Source organism: Bactrocera tryoni, chromosome 1 (genome assembly GCF_016617805.1).
Source record: "Bactrocera tryoni isolate S06 chromosome 1, CSIRO_BtryS06_freeze2, whole genome shotgun sequence".
Taxonomy (NCBI): domain Eukaryota; kingdom Metazoa; phylum Arthropoda; class Insecta; order Diptera; family Tephritidae; genus Bactrocera; species Bactrocera tryoni.
Window position 1 is genome coordinate 78539751 of NC_052499.1, and position 18548 is coordinate 78558298.

General features: G+C 32.6%; 1 protein-coding gene across 2 annotated transcripts in view; it reads right to left on the reverse strand.

Moving 5' to 3' along the window:
* Positions 1 to 18548, reverse strand: part of LOC120782731 (elongation of very long chain fatty acids protein) — a 48229-nt gene that overhangs the window by 22700 nt on the left and 6981 nt on the right. The window contains exon 1 of one of the 2 annotated variants that reach the window (XM_040115163.1): positions 1959 to 2050. The exons of the other annotated variant lie outside the window; for it this stretch is intronic. The gene's annotated coding sequence lies outside the window, so the exon portion shown is untranslated. Of the gene's footprint in view, positions 1 to 1958; positions 2051 to 18548 lie in introns of those variants that run through there. 2 annotated transcript variants of the gene reach the window in all.

The following is an 18548-nucleotide window of genomic DNA, read 5'->3' on the forward strand; positions in this document are numbered from 1 at the left end:
TATTTTAAAAATATACAACTGTTAAAAACTGGAAAAATATAAATAATTTGCTGTTTTTTTGTTAATTTTTTCACACACACAATTGCTAAACTCAACACTAAAAATGTTTATTGTAAATTTGTATTTTTGTTCAATATAATTATTTATATATATTTTTTATTTGTATTTGAATATTAATTTAAATGAACTCATAAATATATCTTTTATTTTTTTATTAATATATATTTTAATTAAGTGATAGAAACCAAAAACGTTAATAATTTGCCGCAATTATTATTTTTTAATTATTTCACACACACCAATTGATTCCCCAATTAATTGATAGACACCAAGAAAATTATTTATTATAATTATTTAAATTTTTTCAATATAATTATTTATTTATTACATATATATTTTTTTTATTTGTTTTAATTTGTTTTAATTTTTTGTTTATATACATATATTTTTTATTTAATTTTTTTTTTATTTATATTCCCAAATAACTGATAAAAACAATAAAACATAATTAGTTGCAATAAACTTTTTCAGTTTTTTCACACAAAAAAAACTTTTTCCAATTGATGAGAACTGAAAAATATGTATTATCTTTTTTATATTTTCTCAGTAACATTATTTCTTCATATATTATTTAAATTTTTTATTATTTAAAAAATTTATATTTTCTAATTAAGTGATAAATACATACACACTTTTTTCACACAAAACTACTTTCCTTACAAAATATTTTAATAATATATGTATGTATATATAACATTTTTTTTTTAATTTTTGTATATTTATTTTATTTATTTATATGTATATGCACATATATTTAAAATTTTAATTATTTATTGTTTATCTAAAAAATGTATATTTTCCAATTAACTGATAAAAACTAAAAAAACATAATTTGTTGCAATACATTTTTTATATTTTTCCAATGTCAATATTTTAACTTTTATATATGTATATTGTTTTAATTTTAATTATTTATTGTTTATTTAAAAATTTATATTTCCCAATTAATTGATAAAAAGGAAAAAAAAACGGTCAACGTGTCGTATGAGTAACTTCGGATCAATACAGGACAATGCATACCAAAGAGAGAAGAATGCTCAAAGTAAATATACATATGTATATGCATATATGTATATGTATTTATAATGCAATTCCCCGAAATAAGTGAAGTTACATGCACTTTGAACTTGTGTTGACCTCAGTTTTAACCTCAAAAATTTTCAAAGTCAAACATTACTGTAGTTTTTAGTACTAATATGCGTCTCAGGCAACTATTTTTTTCCTTTTAGTAAATATTTTTCTTTTAGTAAAAGCGAAATCACAACTCTAGTGCAATGAACACACAGCTTCACAAAAAACACAATTATGTCACATATTTTCAGAATCACCTCCAAGTAAATAAACAAACTACTCGACAACCATATATAAATATTTAGTGAACACAATACAGGAGACTTCAGCAAGAAATTCCAGATATTTTCTTATTTATTTAATACCGCATCTACACATATACACTACACAGCGAATCTGCAGTAAGTCACCGGGTAAAGCAACACGCACACACACACACATTGTACAGCGCGCATGTGAGTAAGGAAAACACGTTACGCGCGTTGTAACGTAACCAACTTCTGCACTCGTAAATATTTGTCTGCTGCTTATGATTTCAAGCGTGTCAGGTGTTTAGTGGCAGCGCCGTCGCCGCCGCCGCCGCCGCTACACTGTTGCACAATAATTACGCGAGCCACGCAACGCGCTGCTATGCCACACACAACAACACCGCACAGACACTCACGTCCCACTCCAGCAAGTCAGTTGGCACAAAATTAAACTAAACCAAATCAAACCAAACTAAATGTTGGCCGGTGACTAAACTGAGCGATGAAAATGCGGAGTGCGTAGCGCGCGGGTAGAGCAATAGTAACAACAACAAACAAAAAACCGATGACGACACTTACGACAGCAAAGATAACAAACGCGCCACTTTTCTTCGAGGTAAAGTTGGGATTTCAGCGTTATTTGTAGTAAGCGAAGACGAGGCGCGCGTCCAAAGCACAAGACGGTAACTTGCAGACTGAATTTTGAATAGACCGCGAAGCACAATAAAAGAGTAGCATGCGAAAGCGTAGTCGAAACGGTGAGTTCGATAGAGTTAGTCAAATGGCGCCGACGCTGATGCGGTGAACAACGCTGCACACGTCGTCGTTGGCGCAGTATGGCTTTGTGGAACGTGAGCTAGTGAACCAGTTAAGCGCTAAGCGGGTGTGTGGGAGCATGCGTGCGTGTGTGGCGTACGCTCTCCGCCGCTGGTCGCTCTATTAGTCAGTCAGTCACTTGTCAGATGATATGATTTAATGGGCCATATAAGGCGAAATGGAAATGGATGCTAGTGTTTGCTCTTGATCATCAGGTTGTTGCTGATACAAAAGAATGTGTCTGTAGTTGAGAGAACGCTTGCTTGTGTGTGTTTGTGTGTGAAAACTTTGCATATCGCAGACGATAAAAATGTTGTTATCTAATATGTGGCGGCGTTCCCAATTCCAAAGGTCATTGTTTTGATAAACGGAGAGCACAAAAGGAGAGTAGTTGTTTGAGGTTATATTTTATGCATAAGGTCAAGGTTGAAATTGCAAAAAGATATGAAAATGTACTAAAAATAAGTAGAAAGCAATTATTTAACAATAAAAAATATAACAAAAAATATATAAAAAATAGTTATTAAAAAAATAATAAAAGAAATAAAAAACTAAATATTTAAAAAACATAAAACAAAAAATTTATTAACAAAACTTAAAACACTCAAAAATACAACATAAAAAAGCATTAAACAACAAAAAATATTACAAAAATTAAATAAAAAGTAGTTATAAAAAACTTAAAAATCCTAATTATAAAAAAAAATATTAAAACAAAACAATAATAAACAAAAAAAGAAAACCAAAATAATGATGAAAAAAAGTAGTTTCCAAAAAAATTAACAAAAATTAGTGATAAATGTTAAAATCAAAAAATATTGAAAAATATATATAAAAGTATAGTACATAAAAATTGATTATTAAAAATATTAATAAAGAAGTAATAATTAAAGAAAACAATAAGAAGTAATTATTACAAAAATATTAAAACAAAAAATTAATTAACAAAAGCCAAAAATAAAAAAAAAAAGCACAATATTTAAAAAAATTTAAAAAAATTATTAAAACATGTTAAAAATTTTAAAAATATGTATATATATTTTCACAAACTATAAAAAACAATAAAAGTATTATCGTTTGCTGTTATTTATTACACTTACTTCTGTATTTTTAATTATTGGTCATTTTAAAAATTTTTATAACATGTACACACATATTTCGGTCTTGCGTCCTTTTAACAAAACCTAATGAAAAACCGCATATTAAAAAAAAAATTTAATTAACAAAAATAGGTAAAAAATACTAGCAATAAAAAATGTTACAAAAAAAAATATATATTAAATAAATTGCTATTAAAAAATAATACAGAAGTAATTTTTAAAAACGAAATATTTCAAAAATGTAAAAAAAATAAAAACAAAATAAAAAAAAATAAAAACAAAATTTTAAAAATATTTGTAAGAAATAAAAAAAAAATATATTAAAAAATTAATTAAAAAGATTAGTGCATTCCCTAAAATTGATTCTGATTAATTACATATACAATTAAAATATATTAACAATAAAAAATGTTACAAAAAAAATATATATTAAATAAATTGCTATTAAAAAATAATACAGAAGTAATTTTTAAAAACGAAATATTTCAAAAATGTAAAAAAAATAAAAACAAAATTTAAAAAGATATTTGTAAGAAATAAAAAAAAAATATATTAAAAAATGAATTAAAAAAATTAGTGCAATCCCTAAAATTGATTCTGATTAATTACATATACTTGAGCTTTTGTTCTTAAAATTGTATATTCATCATAATTACGATTATTTTCTCCAATTATGCAATTTTTCCCCAATTTTTCAATTAAGCAAAACACAGCTGTGCACAAAATAATATAATTTATACAAATCCAAGAAGTGATGAATTACTTGTAAGCTTTTTTAAAACTGTATAGCGAACAATAATGGCACTCCAAAAATGTCGCGATTACAGCGAGTGATAAACATAAAGCGGAACAACAAAAAAAGGAAACAAAACTGACTGATAAGAAGCGATAAAATTGGCGAAAATGGCAATAACCGCAATGCCGACCGAATTATTGATAATATGAGTCATACAAATGCATAAGTATGAACACACAAACACATTTTCGCCCACAAATCGCTGCATTGCATATTAGCGATGATTGCATTGTCACTCGCTATTAACACAGTAAAGCACAAGAAATATAAAATTATATGTACATACATATGTATGTCGGTATGTACATATATTTACAGCAAGTCACTGATAAGTAATGACAATCCACGACGATTGTGCGAATGCCGAAGTGAGTAATGCCAAAGTGCTGTGTATGCATGTCGGTGCATGTAAATGCAAGCAATTTTACCGAGATGAATGCCAGTGAAGGCGGCAGCAACAACAATTTATGCGTAATAACAACAACTATGCACGCATAGAAAAACAGCAACAAACGCTTAACAAATACAACAAAAAACCGCGTAATAAAAACAACAATAAACCCGTAACAAATACAACAACTAGAAACACGTAACAAATATAACAACAAATACAAAAATAAATGCGTAATAACAACAACAACAACAATAGTTGATATAAATGCAATTGCCCCAAATACCAGAAATACTTGAGAAGGCGTACTGCAGCGCGTGTGCTTTGCGAAGGAATGCACCGAATGGCGACGAAATGCGATGACGAGGTCCGCGCCCGAAAGCGATTGCAAAGAGACTGCGGCGCCGAGTGATGGCCACAATGTAAACAAAAGTCAGTTGAGATTTCATTTTGCGAATTTATGTAAGTATGTATGTATGTATCTGTACGTATGGGCGAGTGTAAATGACAGCGAAAGCGAATCGAGAAACGAGAAAGAAATGACAAAACACACACAAACAACAAAAATGCTGATAACAATCAAAAAGAATACAGATGACGCCTACTATGGTGGCACAATGGCTGGTGGCGCGAGCAATAGACGATGACGATGGTCTGCCTAGCTGGGGGCCAGCTAACGGTCCACACACATACGAACACACATCGGTGATGAATGCTAAGAATCGCTGCTGACTAATAAGTAACATTCGGGCGAGTCTTTCAAGACGTATAGTATGCTTGTAGGCACAACAGGTGTGACGGTGCGACATAGCCGCGGCGTCTTGCGACGGACAGAAAGCCACTGCAAAACTGGAGTTAATGGCAACGCTGATGTAACATTTGAGCCGTGGCCATTGCGCTGAAAGTGGAGCTGGTCCAGAGCGAGCTTGACGAGCGCGAAGTAAATATACAAACAAAGAAGTAATAAAAAACAGTCAGGAATTTGGAGAGCAAGAGTTGGTTTAATGAGCTAGAGGCGAGCGCAAAGCTGTTTACTCGCTATCAGTGCAGCTTTATCAGGTACTACATAAGACAAGCGCGCTGACCCGCTTTCGCTTTCTTTGGTGCGTGCTGGTGTTGTTGCTGTCATTATTAGCAACAGCGTTCAGCAGCAACAACCCCGAATTGAAATATTAATAAATGATATACATAAAGAAATCAAAACGACTCGAACCTTCTCAACAACCTGTTCGCTTTGGTATGCGGAGAATGAAAGACGATCAGCCGAGCTATAGCTGTGTGATTGACTGTGTTGGTGGCGCGCAGTAGCGGCAAGCCACGAAAAGTATTGCGCGAGCAAAATTTTTCATTGCGTAGCTTTATGGCGCGAGACCAAACGACCGATCGACCGACCTGGCTCCCTTTATTTGGCTGGCTGACTGACTGAGCTTGGCTACGTGCATTGTCGGTCACTGGATATTACGAAAAGCTGCGTTACCGTTATAAGCGCTGACAGACTGAGCTTCTATATGAATTACAATAAAGCAATGTATGCAAATGAATTGCGCATGCGCGTCGCCCAACGCCGCGCTGAGGAGCACCAAACTGTCAACTGCTGAAGCCAAGCGTCTGCAAAGGCGGAAATAGGAAGCAAAGCAAATTTGCATTTCATCGGCATTACACACGCTACATATGTAGTGGTAAACAGTATATCTGTGTGTGTGTGTGTGTGTATGGCGGAGTTGGCTGCACTTTCTAGTCTTCTGCTGCCTATATTTACTTATATATACATATGTATTCGTGTTTGTGTGTGCTGGCGCGCGTAAGTCAATCACCAACTCAGCGAAACGCAAAATGGTAAGTAACACCACGCGCAGAGCGAATAAAAGTGGCACAAAAATGCCGACAATACAAACGCGCAGCCAACGAACTAACGCAGCTCGCCGCAGCGCGTCAATGAGTAGACACTTCAAAGCTACAAACGGCGAGCTAATAGAGAGCAAATAGCCAAAGAAATGCCAAGAAATCAAGCAATCAAAGTAACAATTGAAACTAAGCTCACCCAACGGCCGGCTTTGCGCTGCGAACTCACGAGCCGCAATGCCTCAGCGTCGGCTAGAGAAATGTTATGCCGCAACCACAGTAGCAACAGGGGCAAACGGCCGTAAGAGTGACAGCGTAAAATTGCAAGCATTACAATAAATACAATAAAAGCAATTGTGGTGGCAAAAATAGTTCCACTGGACTTTGTACTTTGCGAATATAACTGTATACTATATAAATATGTATGTATGCATTACATTAGTGGCTGCTCAATCGAACACGCTCTACTGAATTTGCGTACCATTGCTAAAAGATCACTGCGAATTTGTTTTTGTACGAAATTAGACGTCAGCTTCCAATGCGGCAGGTTTTCTGCATGAAAGTGGTTTGTGAACTGGCGGTTGTCGGTTCCTGTTTAAATGTTATGAATGCGAGCTTTTTGGATCATAAAACTAGACAAAAAAAGTTTTGTTTTAAAACCAAAGTGTTCGCCTTAAGTTGTATTGAATGGAGAGGGAAGAGCAATTTGACTTCGCATGCCTGATTTGATTTCGATAACTCTAGAAATATTGGAGAAACATAACAAAAACAAAAACCAGAGTTTTTGCGTCGATATGTGATAATGGATGAAAAATGACTGCATCATTTCAACCCGAAGACCAATCGACAGTCATGCGAGTGGACTGCAGCACACGATGAGCACGCTCCAAAGCGTGGAAAAGAGTTAAGGTCGGCTGGAAGGTTAGGTTAGATGGCTGATCTAGAGAGATCGCACGTGGACTGCTATTGCAGTCCTTTGTGAAGCCATAGAAAAGAAGAACTCCTGTGTTCGAACGAAGCAAAACGCTTAATACCAAATAAAAATTTGCACAGGTGTTTAATTTCCATTCCCGCCAGTTCGGTGGGATGTCTGGAGTTATGCGCTTCCAAGTGTTTAAGTCATGACATCCCAAACGCGGAACAATCAAGAAGGGAGTGTTGAGTTATTTCCACCTCATCTTCTTCCATACAGCTTCTGCAGATAACGTCTGGTAAGATTACCAGCCTTACAACATGGACGCCAATAGGACAATAGTCTGTTCAAAGCCCCACATCTAGGGGCAGTCTAGCTTTACTGAGGGCAAAGAGATCACTGGTACTCTTGTGATCGATCTTGAGACAAATGCAAGGTTATGGCACCTGTATTTTTGGATGAGCATGGAATAATTATTGACTACCTTGAAGAAAGAAGGACCACCAACAGCAACTATTGCTCCGACAGTGAAAACGATTATAAAAATCCATAAATTTGGCTTCCAATTTCCTCCGCATATATGGTGGTCTCCAGATTTGGACCCCCTCTATTACCGGTTCTCAGATCTCAAAAATTTTCGTCGACTGAAGAGGTAATCGCCGAAATTGTGGCCTATTTTGAGCCAAAGAATAAGTTGTACTACCAAAATGGTTTCGAAAAGTTAGAGGGTTACTATAATCAGTGTATCAACCTTGAAGGGAACTATTTTGAATAAAAACAAATAAAACGTATTCTGCCCAAAAAAGCTATACATATTTCTCCTAACGAGAAAATGATGTTCTTCAATCCAATTCAAATGTACATATGTCGCTCTTTAAATGATTCTAATTTGAACGTTTACCGTTTCCTCTAGCTTCTCTTTTTCATACCCATTCGTTTCTGACCAATAACCCTTAGGAGTTGAACAAACTAATTATTATCGCACTTTAGGGCCACAAAGATACATACATAAATAAGCTGTAGTATCCTGATGTTTAGCATTTCATTCAGCTTCATCATATGCCTTTAATTCTCAGCAGATTTATAATAATCATAAGTGGTTTTGAAACACCCACATAAAAAGAAAAGGGGATTCAAAAGTTGAACATGGCTTGTATAGTATGTTAGACTATGGCCAGCACTGATTCCCACATGCATATGTACATATATACAATATATATATTTGTGTAAACACCTTGTTGAAATTTAGAGCATATTCTTAGAAAGCAAATATGTAGAAATTTGACACCTCTTTGTTACCAGCCTCAATGGCTTTAAGTAAACAAAATCAAACGAAGACATCAAATTTCCAAAAAATATATTTTTCTTTTAACTAGAAAGAAAGGTGAATCATTAGACAACAGCAAACAATTTTTACCATTTTTATATTAATCAACATAACATATCGTTAAAATAGTATAACTTTCTGAATAACTATAGTTATTTAAATAATACATAGTTGGACTTCGCTAACTGAAACCAAAAAAACTTCCGAGTTATGGAAGGAAACTTATATGAAATTTGACTTTTATTGCCAATTCAAGAGATTCGAATTATAGAGCACATCGAGTTATGGAAGTTCAGATCTAAGTATTTTTGAATTTAATCGATGGTTTGGTCAGATTTATATAATTTTTATAAATAGTTGCAACGCTTTTGCATCTGTGCCGAATTATCATTAAAAAACCCAGAACTCGAGATGAAGAGTATTACGAAAATCGGCATATACAGAACACAACTCATAGAATGCAAAATTTTGATCAATTAGCCAAATATTGCAGAGAGAGTAAGAAAGGAATCGGTTGACTGTTGAAAAGCTATAGGGAAAAGGTGGGGACTCTTATCAAAGGTGATCTTTTGGCTCTACGAAACCGTCGTCAAGGAAAATATATTCTCGGGGTATTCGTCTGGTGGAGGACGCTCGAAAAGGCTACACTTGCTAAGAAGCTTGAACGTCTCCAAGGCTCTCAATGGCACCTTCGATGCACTGCGGACTACACCAACAATTGCAATTAATATCATTTTAAATGTATCACCCGTGTACATTGCCGGTAGGTGTATTGTTGCGAAGTGTGATCTAAAGCTCAGGGAACACCGAAATTCTCTCCTTCCTCAATTTCATTCCGAAACTCTTGAATCATTGTATCGCAGAGGCCACTGGTGCCGGCTTTTACTCTGCCCATAACCTGACGATAGATATCTATATGGGAAGAAATTAGTTTTTTTAAAAGGAGCTCTCCCTGAATCTTAGCTTTATTCTGCCGGACAACTACAGTGTTTTTCAGGCATAAGTGGCTGCTTTTAACGTGCCGAAACAGTACTATTATTACAAAGTGCAAGAGATTTGTGCATTCTCTCCGACAGTAGCGTGCTCTCAAAGCAAGTCAAGGAATGTCTATCCTCACCATGACTCGTTTGGGAGCCTGGACATAGTTTTTTGGCTGGCAACTGCTGTGATACACTGCAAAGCCGGCTAGTCCCGATCAATTCGAAATGGGTCCAAGTTGCATCTTCACGTGAGCGTGGCTCTGGTCGACGCCTAGTCCTGTGCAACTGCGAGGTCTTTTTGGTCTACAGTACAACGCATGAGATTTACTGTACTTATACTGATCCTAGCAAAGTTTATCTTGCCGCAATAGGAGTGGTTCTTACTGAACAGAATAAGCATTCATGCGGTAAGGCTAAACATTTTTTAGAAGGCTATTTAGTGTTTAATATGTATGAAGGAGAGTGAGGTAAAAACATCCAGGCAGTTTATTCTTCCGACTAAGACCAAAACTTCTTAGTAGTCTTACTTTCGGCAAGCCAGAAGAAGACAAGGCCTAAACTGACATGAGCCGTCCACAAATTTGGGATAGACTCAGAGGGTTTTTCAAACTGTAAGGGTCTTATGATCTATTAAGTGAGAATCCTGTTAAGATCGACCTCTTTACCTAACCTAACCTGTTGTTGTAGCGACAGGGATCTGCCGATTTGACAGTGCTTGGTCGGATAAAACTCCGGGTCCGTTCCGGGCACATAGACCCGACTGTCGTGGGAACGACCTAATCTAATACTAATTGCTATAAAAATTTCCGCTGTGACCGCAGTATATTTTTATTATAAGAGTAAGCATGGTATTTATAATACATAGACATATTGATGGAAAGCAGAAGTTAGATTATTTCGTAAAGATCACTGTAAAAATTTGTATATGCTAACAAAACAGATCTTTATCACGAAAATACGTATGTAAAAGAGATAATGTACATTTTTTTTTATTTAAAAATAAATTATAATTTAAACCATTTTTTATAGGTAAATAAAAATTATTTCCAATTTTTAATTGACATTGCAGTTAGAATTTTAATTTGGAATATATTTTCGAAAAAATACTTATATTATTGCTTGTTATGCATTGACGTGTGTTGTAATTGATGATGTCTTATTTGCAACAGACGAAAATAATGATCCTAAATTATGTTCGAAACACAAAAAGCGGTCAAAGTCACCGCCAAATTTCACGTACAAATTTCAATGCAAAAATTTATGTATTGAAATTAAGTTTTTATGAACGCTGTGGCAGAAATTGGGCAATCAACAACATTGCAAGAAACAATAAAATACACAGAGAAGCAGAGAAAAAAAAAAATAAAATAAAAATAGTAAATAAACAAATGATGCGCATAAAATAGAAACACGTTCGTTTTGGTAAAATTATATTTCACGGTCAAGATGCCAGATGAATTATAGGCGAAGCGGCAGAGAAAAGCACATACACACACAAGCAAACACACAACCGCAGCCACTCGAAGATGTCCAAAAAAGGCTGGCGGGCGTGAAGACAACAATTGTTGTTCAACAAAAAGGGTCAAAGCGTCAATGTAATTACAAGTGTTTAAGTGGATAAGTCGAGATTGAAAGCGAGATTCATGAAATACACACACACATACATACATTCCTACATTACGATGCTTGTGAATGAAAAAAGAAAGCAAAAAAGCCACAAGCACGATTGCGAAGCAAAATTTTGATGCTTATGAGTGTGTGTGTGTTTGTAGAATTTGCGCAGCTTTTTCAGAGGGTGGTTTTAAACAACAACAACAATATATATTGAGAACAGATTTGAATGTGTGAACACTTTTGAATGAATGGCTTTTTAATAGATTATACATATATGTATAAGCTGACTGGCAAAAAAAGTTAAAACAACAACAACCACAGTAATAACAACAACAACAGGAACAATAATAACATAAACTTAAAGGAATACAAAAACTTGATAAACAAACAAAGGAGCGCTGAAAAAAAAATTAATGGGCAACAGCAACAACAAACGAACCTTGTAAACCCGCCACAAACAATGTGCAAAAGCATGTGTGCTGGTGCGCATGCTTGATTGTGTGTTTTTATAATTAACATAGCTGAGCGATTTCTAGCGCAAACATCGTTGCCGCCAATGAAACATCAATGCGACACACCAACACAACAACAACAGCAACAATCACAATAACACCGGTGAGCTTGAACTAAACTAATACTTGCATATGTTTGTATGTACATATGTAGCAGAAATGTTGGCTGCGCTGCCAATTGCTGATAGTCAAACGAGACATCTCCAACAACAACAACCTAATGAACAGATTAGCGGTGTAGAGGTGTACGTATTTCTTATACAATTTAGTTTTTGGTTTCACACACACACGCACAGAGTCATATATATGTACATATGTATATTTACGAAAAAACCAATAAATTTAACTAGCCAACCTATTCGGTGTCGGAAATTTGGCCTTTTAGTGGGATTTCATAATTTTATGTGATTCGTAAGTGTGGAAATCGCAAAAGTCTAGATTTTTCGAATTCGGTTTTTTCGCTTCTTCTTCTTTTTCTTTCCTTTGTCAGAGTAGTGTTGCGCAAATCCATAATTGTGCAGCAAGTATGCAGATGTTTGTGTGTGTGTGTGTCGGTGTCGGTGTGACATGGATAATATCGACGAATTATGGATGCTTTCTTGCTGTGTGTGATATGAGAGATTTCAAAACAATGCCGGTGCAGAAGCTTCGAGTTATGTTGTTTGGCAATGTTTTTTGTTGTGTGGGATAAACAAAAAATTGTACATAAAGTAAATAAGAGGAAAGACAAAGCGTTATTTTTAGTTTATGAAAATTAGAGTTTTGAAATAGTAAAGATGCGTAAGGTATTGAAATTATTATGCAGCATTTTCGAATGAGTTCCAATTATGATAATAAACAAAAAATATAAATAAAAAAAAATCATATTGAGTTAATTCATAATTCATCAATACATATGTATGTGTGTGTATACAATTAGAAACATTAAGTTTAAAATTAATATTATTTGAATTGAAAAAAATATAAACCATATAAAACAAAAGTATTATTTATTGAATAAAAATTATGGTTGCAAAAAATTAATATACATTATAATTAATTAAAATTTAAATTAAATAAAAATTTTAACAATATTTTATTAATAACTATTTAAAAAATATAATGAGTGTAAAAAAAATAATGAATTAAAAATTATATTTACTTAATTAATTAATTTATGTATATTGCATAACAATCAGTAAAATTTTCAAAATATATACATATTTTAGATTAAAAAAGGATTAATTTAATAACAATTAATTAGTAAAATTTTATACAATGTACAATAAGTTTGTTGCTAAATAATATGTTGAATTTGCAACAACAAATATAATGTATTGAGCCTAATAAATTTAAAAATTTTTAATTAAACTAAAAAATATTAATTAATTTTAAAGTAGAATTAGAAATTTAAAGATTTTTATTTTATTTATTTTCACTTCAATTATTTTTTTTATAAAATAAAAAAGTAGAATTTAATTAAAACTAATTAACAAAATTACCGAAAAATATAAAAACTTTGTTCTGTAATATAATATATATTTTAAGACACATATACATATATACATATGTATGCACATATGTACTATATGTATATGCAAATATACACGATTGTGTGTGTACAAAAATTTTAAAAATACTGAATTATTAAAATTAATAAAAAAATTAGAAAAATTTACTACAATTTTGGGAAAAATAATGTCTTTATGAATTTATACAAAATTAAAAAAAAAAATAATTAATTATTGACAGTACTGCAAACCATTTTTTTGTAAACTCGAAAATCTTAATTAAAAATAATTTTCAAATGTCTAATCCCAATATCTTGAAGTAACTTGGTACACATGTTCCACAATTTCAAATTCCATTTGATTCTTTCACAGATCAAGAATTAATTAATGTAATGGGATAAAATTTTGCACTATTAATTCCTTTAAAGTATTCCACTTTATGCCCAAAAATTGCTCAGTTGCTGTTCAAGCCTCCAAATAACGGGGATGTAGACTCCAGTATCTATTGTTGACTTTTGACCGAAAATATCGGTCAATGTAGTATGGGATATACAATTGATATTCGAGAGAATCCTTTCCTGGCAACAGTATCTCTGTGTATCAGTAATGAGTTGAATCGGGACAATACTTCCCTGAACCCTCATATGTATACCTAATCTAAAGATTTTCGAACTTCCAGGTGACTTTATACTGCATATATCGGCAAATATTTGAGTTATCTCAATAAAAATAACAGAGCGTGTTTTACTCATAACAATGTGTCTTTGTGCCTAAACTAGTCAAAATTGCAGGAAAACTTGATATAGCCCCAATATAACTAATAACTAATAGCAGAATTTTCGAACATCTGCCTGACTTTACTCCATGTGATTGGTCATTGTATGTAAGGTACCTTAATAAAACCCAAACCCAAGGAACATTTTTTTAGTATGTTGCATGATAATAGTTAATAGATAAAATCGGGTCGATACCACCCCAACTCCCATATACTACCCTAAATTCTGTTCCTTTGGTTGACGTTTTACACCGAAATTAGCCCTTCCTTACTTTTTATTTCTGATTTTAGGACTAAAAATTTAAATTCCAGTTTTAGTGCCTGCCAATTTTTGGTTGAAGAATTTATTTATCACTTAACAATCCAAAAAAATGTTACAATTTTAATAAAAATTTTTAATTAAAAAATTACAAGCCTGATTGGTTTCAATTTTTTTTATAATATACATATGTATGTATATAACATATCAGTACAATATTTTGAAAGTTGCTCTTGTATTGGTATTTATAATTACTTGCTACGTCATTTATAATACTTTAGTCACTTTTCTGATAAGAAAAACCAATTCATAAGTAAATATAATAACAAATAAAATTCAAATTATTTGAATGAATGAATAGTCATGCCTTGCAATCACAACTGATAAGGGATTATAAAAAAAAATCTTATCAAAATACTATAATAATATACAAATGTCAGCAACTCATTGAACTTATGACAAAATAATTAATTGCCTCATAAATCAAATTTCCATCAATCACTATACTGAGTAATACGACTGGATGTGGTTTGAAATATGCTAATTGTTCAATGAGTTTGCTGACTTTTGTCAAAACTTATAATTTTTTCATAATACTTACATATATAATTCCTTAGACAGAAAAAAGTATACAATTTTTTTAAATGTCTATACATTTCTTGCTTAGGTATTAGAAAGTTTTTTTTTTTTATTCTTAATATAAGATTTTCACTTCATTTCGACAGTATTGTTATTGGGTACAAAATTTTTGTTAAAAATGCTTCAAAAGTCGACGATTAAAGGAAACAGTAGTATTTTTTTGGATTTTACTGAGCTTGAAAAAGCATAATCATTATCATATACTATCAATGAAGTAGTTCCCCTCTTATAAGTGAAGATATATATTATTCTAAATATTCCCCACAAAATATTATGAGTCATGGCAAGAAAAAAAGGAAAAGAATATATGACGAATATAAGCCCTTACAAAAATAGCAGAAAAGTTTATTAATAACCATTTAAATAATTAATACTGTATGTGTGTATGAACATTAAATATGTGTAAGTGATAATTGAACTATGGTAAACGCATTGGTTGTGAAAGGGTTCATAGAACTATAATACCTTATAAAAAATTTTTAACATACAAAAATTAGAAATAATAAAAATCAATTTAAAAAATATGAATAAAAAGTATAAAAAATAAAAATAAACTACAATATAACGGAGTATAATTAAAAAAAGGAAACAATTTAAAGATTAACATAAAGAAATTATAAATAATAAAAGTATACTTAATAAAAATATATGTATGTATGTACATATGTATATGTATATGAATAACAGAAAAAATTATAAAACAGAATATTATTAAAAGGTAAAATATAAAAAAACTAATATACAAAATTTGTGAATAAAAAATTATAAAGAAAAGTAAAAAAAAAACAACAAAATAAAAATATTAGAAATACTAAAAAAAATATTTTTTATTTTATTTATTTATTTACAAGAGTAATAATTATAAATAATTATTCCACTTAACAACTAAAGCACTGGCTGCCAAGGCCTTCGGCTTGGAAAAAAAAAATTAAAATAAAAATTAATTAAAAGACAATAAAAACAAAAAGTATAGTACAGAGTATAATTGAAAAAGTAAGAAATTCAAAAATTAGCATAAAAAAATTATAAATAATAAAAATAAATATATGTAAAAAAACAAAGCATGTATAGAATAAATTAACATAGAAAATTTATAAATAAAATTAAAAAAAAATAAAATAAAAAAAAAAATAAAAATATTAAAAATATTACAAATAATACAAACTAAAATAAAAACAAGAAATTATGAATGATTAAAATAAATTTAAAAAATTAAAAAAAAAAATTATTAAAAAAAACAAAATTTAAAAATATAAATTAAAAATTTTGAAAAAGTATAGAGAATAACTAGTGCAAAGAGGAAGTAAACGCCAATAAAAAACACAACAACAACAACACAATATCGACATAACTTTGCTTTCAAAGAGTGGACGCTTAAAATGTTCGCGTGTGTAAACCAACAAAACAAAAAGAAATTATCGAAATTCCATACCATTGATTTTTGGGTAAATAGTGACAATGGGCTGAGCGACTTGGTCAGCCGGTTGATTGGGCGCGCAGGCGGTCAACACTTTGGCTTTCGGTTAGTTTGGTTGCATGTCGCTGTTGTAGAGCTTTGAGGTGAGCACAGCGTGAAAAAAAAGCAACGAACGACGACGACACAGCGACCAACAAACATTTTCTTAACTGTAAATATTTGCTGCGTTATATAGCACACAAACATACATACACGCACATGAATAAAGGTAAGTGAACGAAATATCGGCTGATCGTGAAATTGACTATGCGTTGGCGGCAAGGGGGCGGGTGCGGTGTGCTATATACATACATACATACATATGTACATGCTATACATATATTTATAGTTATGCAGTTGTGAATGAATGTTTGCTGCGCGTTGGCAACAATAAATGAACGCAATCAAAGTGTAGCAAGAAATTCATTTCGATTTAACTACAATTATGGAATTATTATTGATTTTTTGGGCATACAAAGGCGAATTTTAGCAGGTTTTCAACACACGCACGCACAGCTAATAACTGTCTCATACATACATATGTATATATGTACATATGTATGTATGTATGTATGTGCACATATATTTTTTGTTAGTTTATTGAAGAAAATAATTTATATTTTAGGTGGAGTGAGGTTTGCCGTAAAAATAAGTATACAAATATGCGGCGAAGCAGACGTGAAGCATTTGTTGACCCAAGCACACGCATTTGAACACACACACATGCACATAAACGCCAAGGAAGTGCCTGCTATTTGGTCGACACACACGCTCGACCATTTCGGGCCAATTACTGACGATCCAAAACACGCACTCGCCTGCCAATTGATCGCAGCGAGAGTGAATTTGGTGAGAGTAACGGCTGAGGAGGCGCTTTCTGGTGTCGAACGAGCAAAAGAAAGGGCTTGAATATGGCTAACAAGTTATTGCAAATATCAGATACATACAGATATACACATGAATATAAATAAGTACAAATATGTACATATGTATGTAAGTATGTAGCAATGAAGTTCAAACATTCAAGCGACAGCTAGTGGGCCGACAGCCGGTGAGTGAGCGAGTAGGTGAGTGAACGTGTGAGTCCCAAAGGGTATGCGGAATTAATTAGGCGCTTCGACGCGCGGCAGTCACACCAAAAAATCACAAAAGGGCTATATACAAAGTTTTGTTGTTGTTGTTGTTGTTGGCACACACGTGCGATTTTTGTTCAGATTTCTCTTTTTTTATTCTGTTTATTGTCGCCTGATATTGTAAAGCTGCTGCTGCCGAAGAAAGTGAGCGCTACATAAGACGCGCACACGCGCACACGCACACAAACAATGTTAAGTAATAACCACAAAAAAACATGCGGCCTTTCAATGTGCCACTTGTTGCCTGAAGCCAACTTGGTTTTCTTCACAATTTTCTTCGCTTTAATTGATGCTCGTCAAGCAGGTGTGTGTGTATATATGTACATATGTACATATATGTATATTGTAGTTCGGAATTCGGCCTGCGCTGGGATGTCAAGGCGACAAGTGGGAATTACCAAGCCGCAGCAGCATTGGTTGAGAGAATGTTGTCGCTGTTGTTTATGGTCTTGTTGTTGGTGGCGTCGAGGGCTTTGCAAGCGTTGCAATCCTGTTTTTTTATCTTACATTACGCATGCGTTGCTGCTTTTAACGGTTACTTTTGTGATTAGTCATTGTCAGCGTCAACGTCAAGCTCACGTAAATAATGAAGATAACAACGAATGTTGTTGGTGATAATTCGGCTGGTGCTAATAGTATGGGCGCGCATAGTAGGGGTTGGACCTTGAACCCGATCGCCAGTTTATCGATGACAAAACATAAACACAAACACAATATATACACATGTGAAACAGTTAATGTCTTGGACAAATAGTCACGCACTGCGAAGGTAAACGGTTTGTCCACACAAGCTCGAGACGAGATACAGTTAAGGCGAATAGAATTTAAGCTGACAGCAAAGATCGTAGAAGATGTCGCAGGTGCGTGTTTCCATGGAAAGCATACACATAAAATCAATATTAAATAAAAATCGAGCGATATTAATTTAAGTGAAACCAGTTCTTTTTTTAACCATATTCATATATTATAAATTATAATTAATTGTTTATACATATAAAAAGTTACAAGTCATGCCGAAGATGCTCAGCAACTTTTGTAAGAAATTTATACTCAAGATATGAGAGAGAGAGATTAAAAATATTTAAATTATGGCAATAATCTACATAATTCAGCTCTAAAAGGCAAA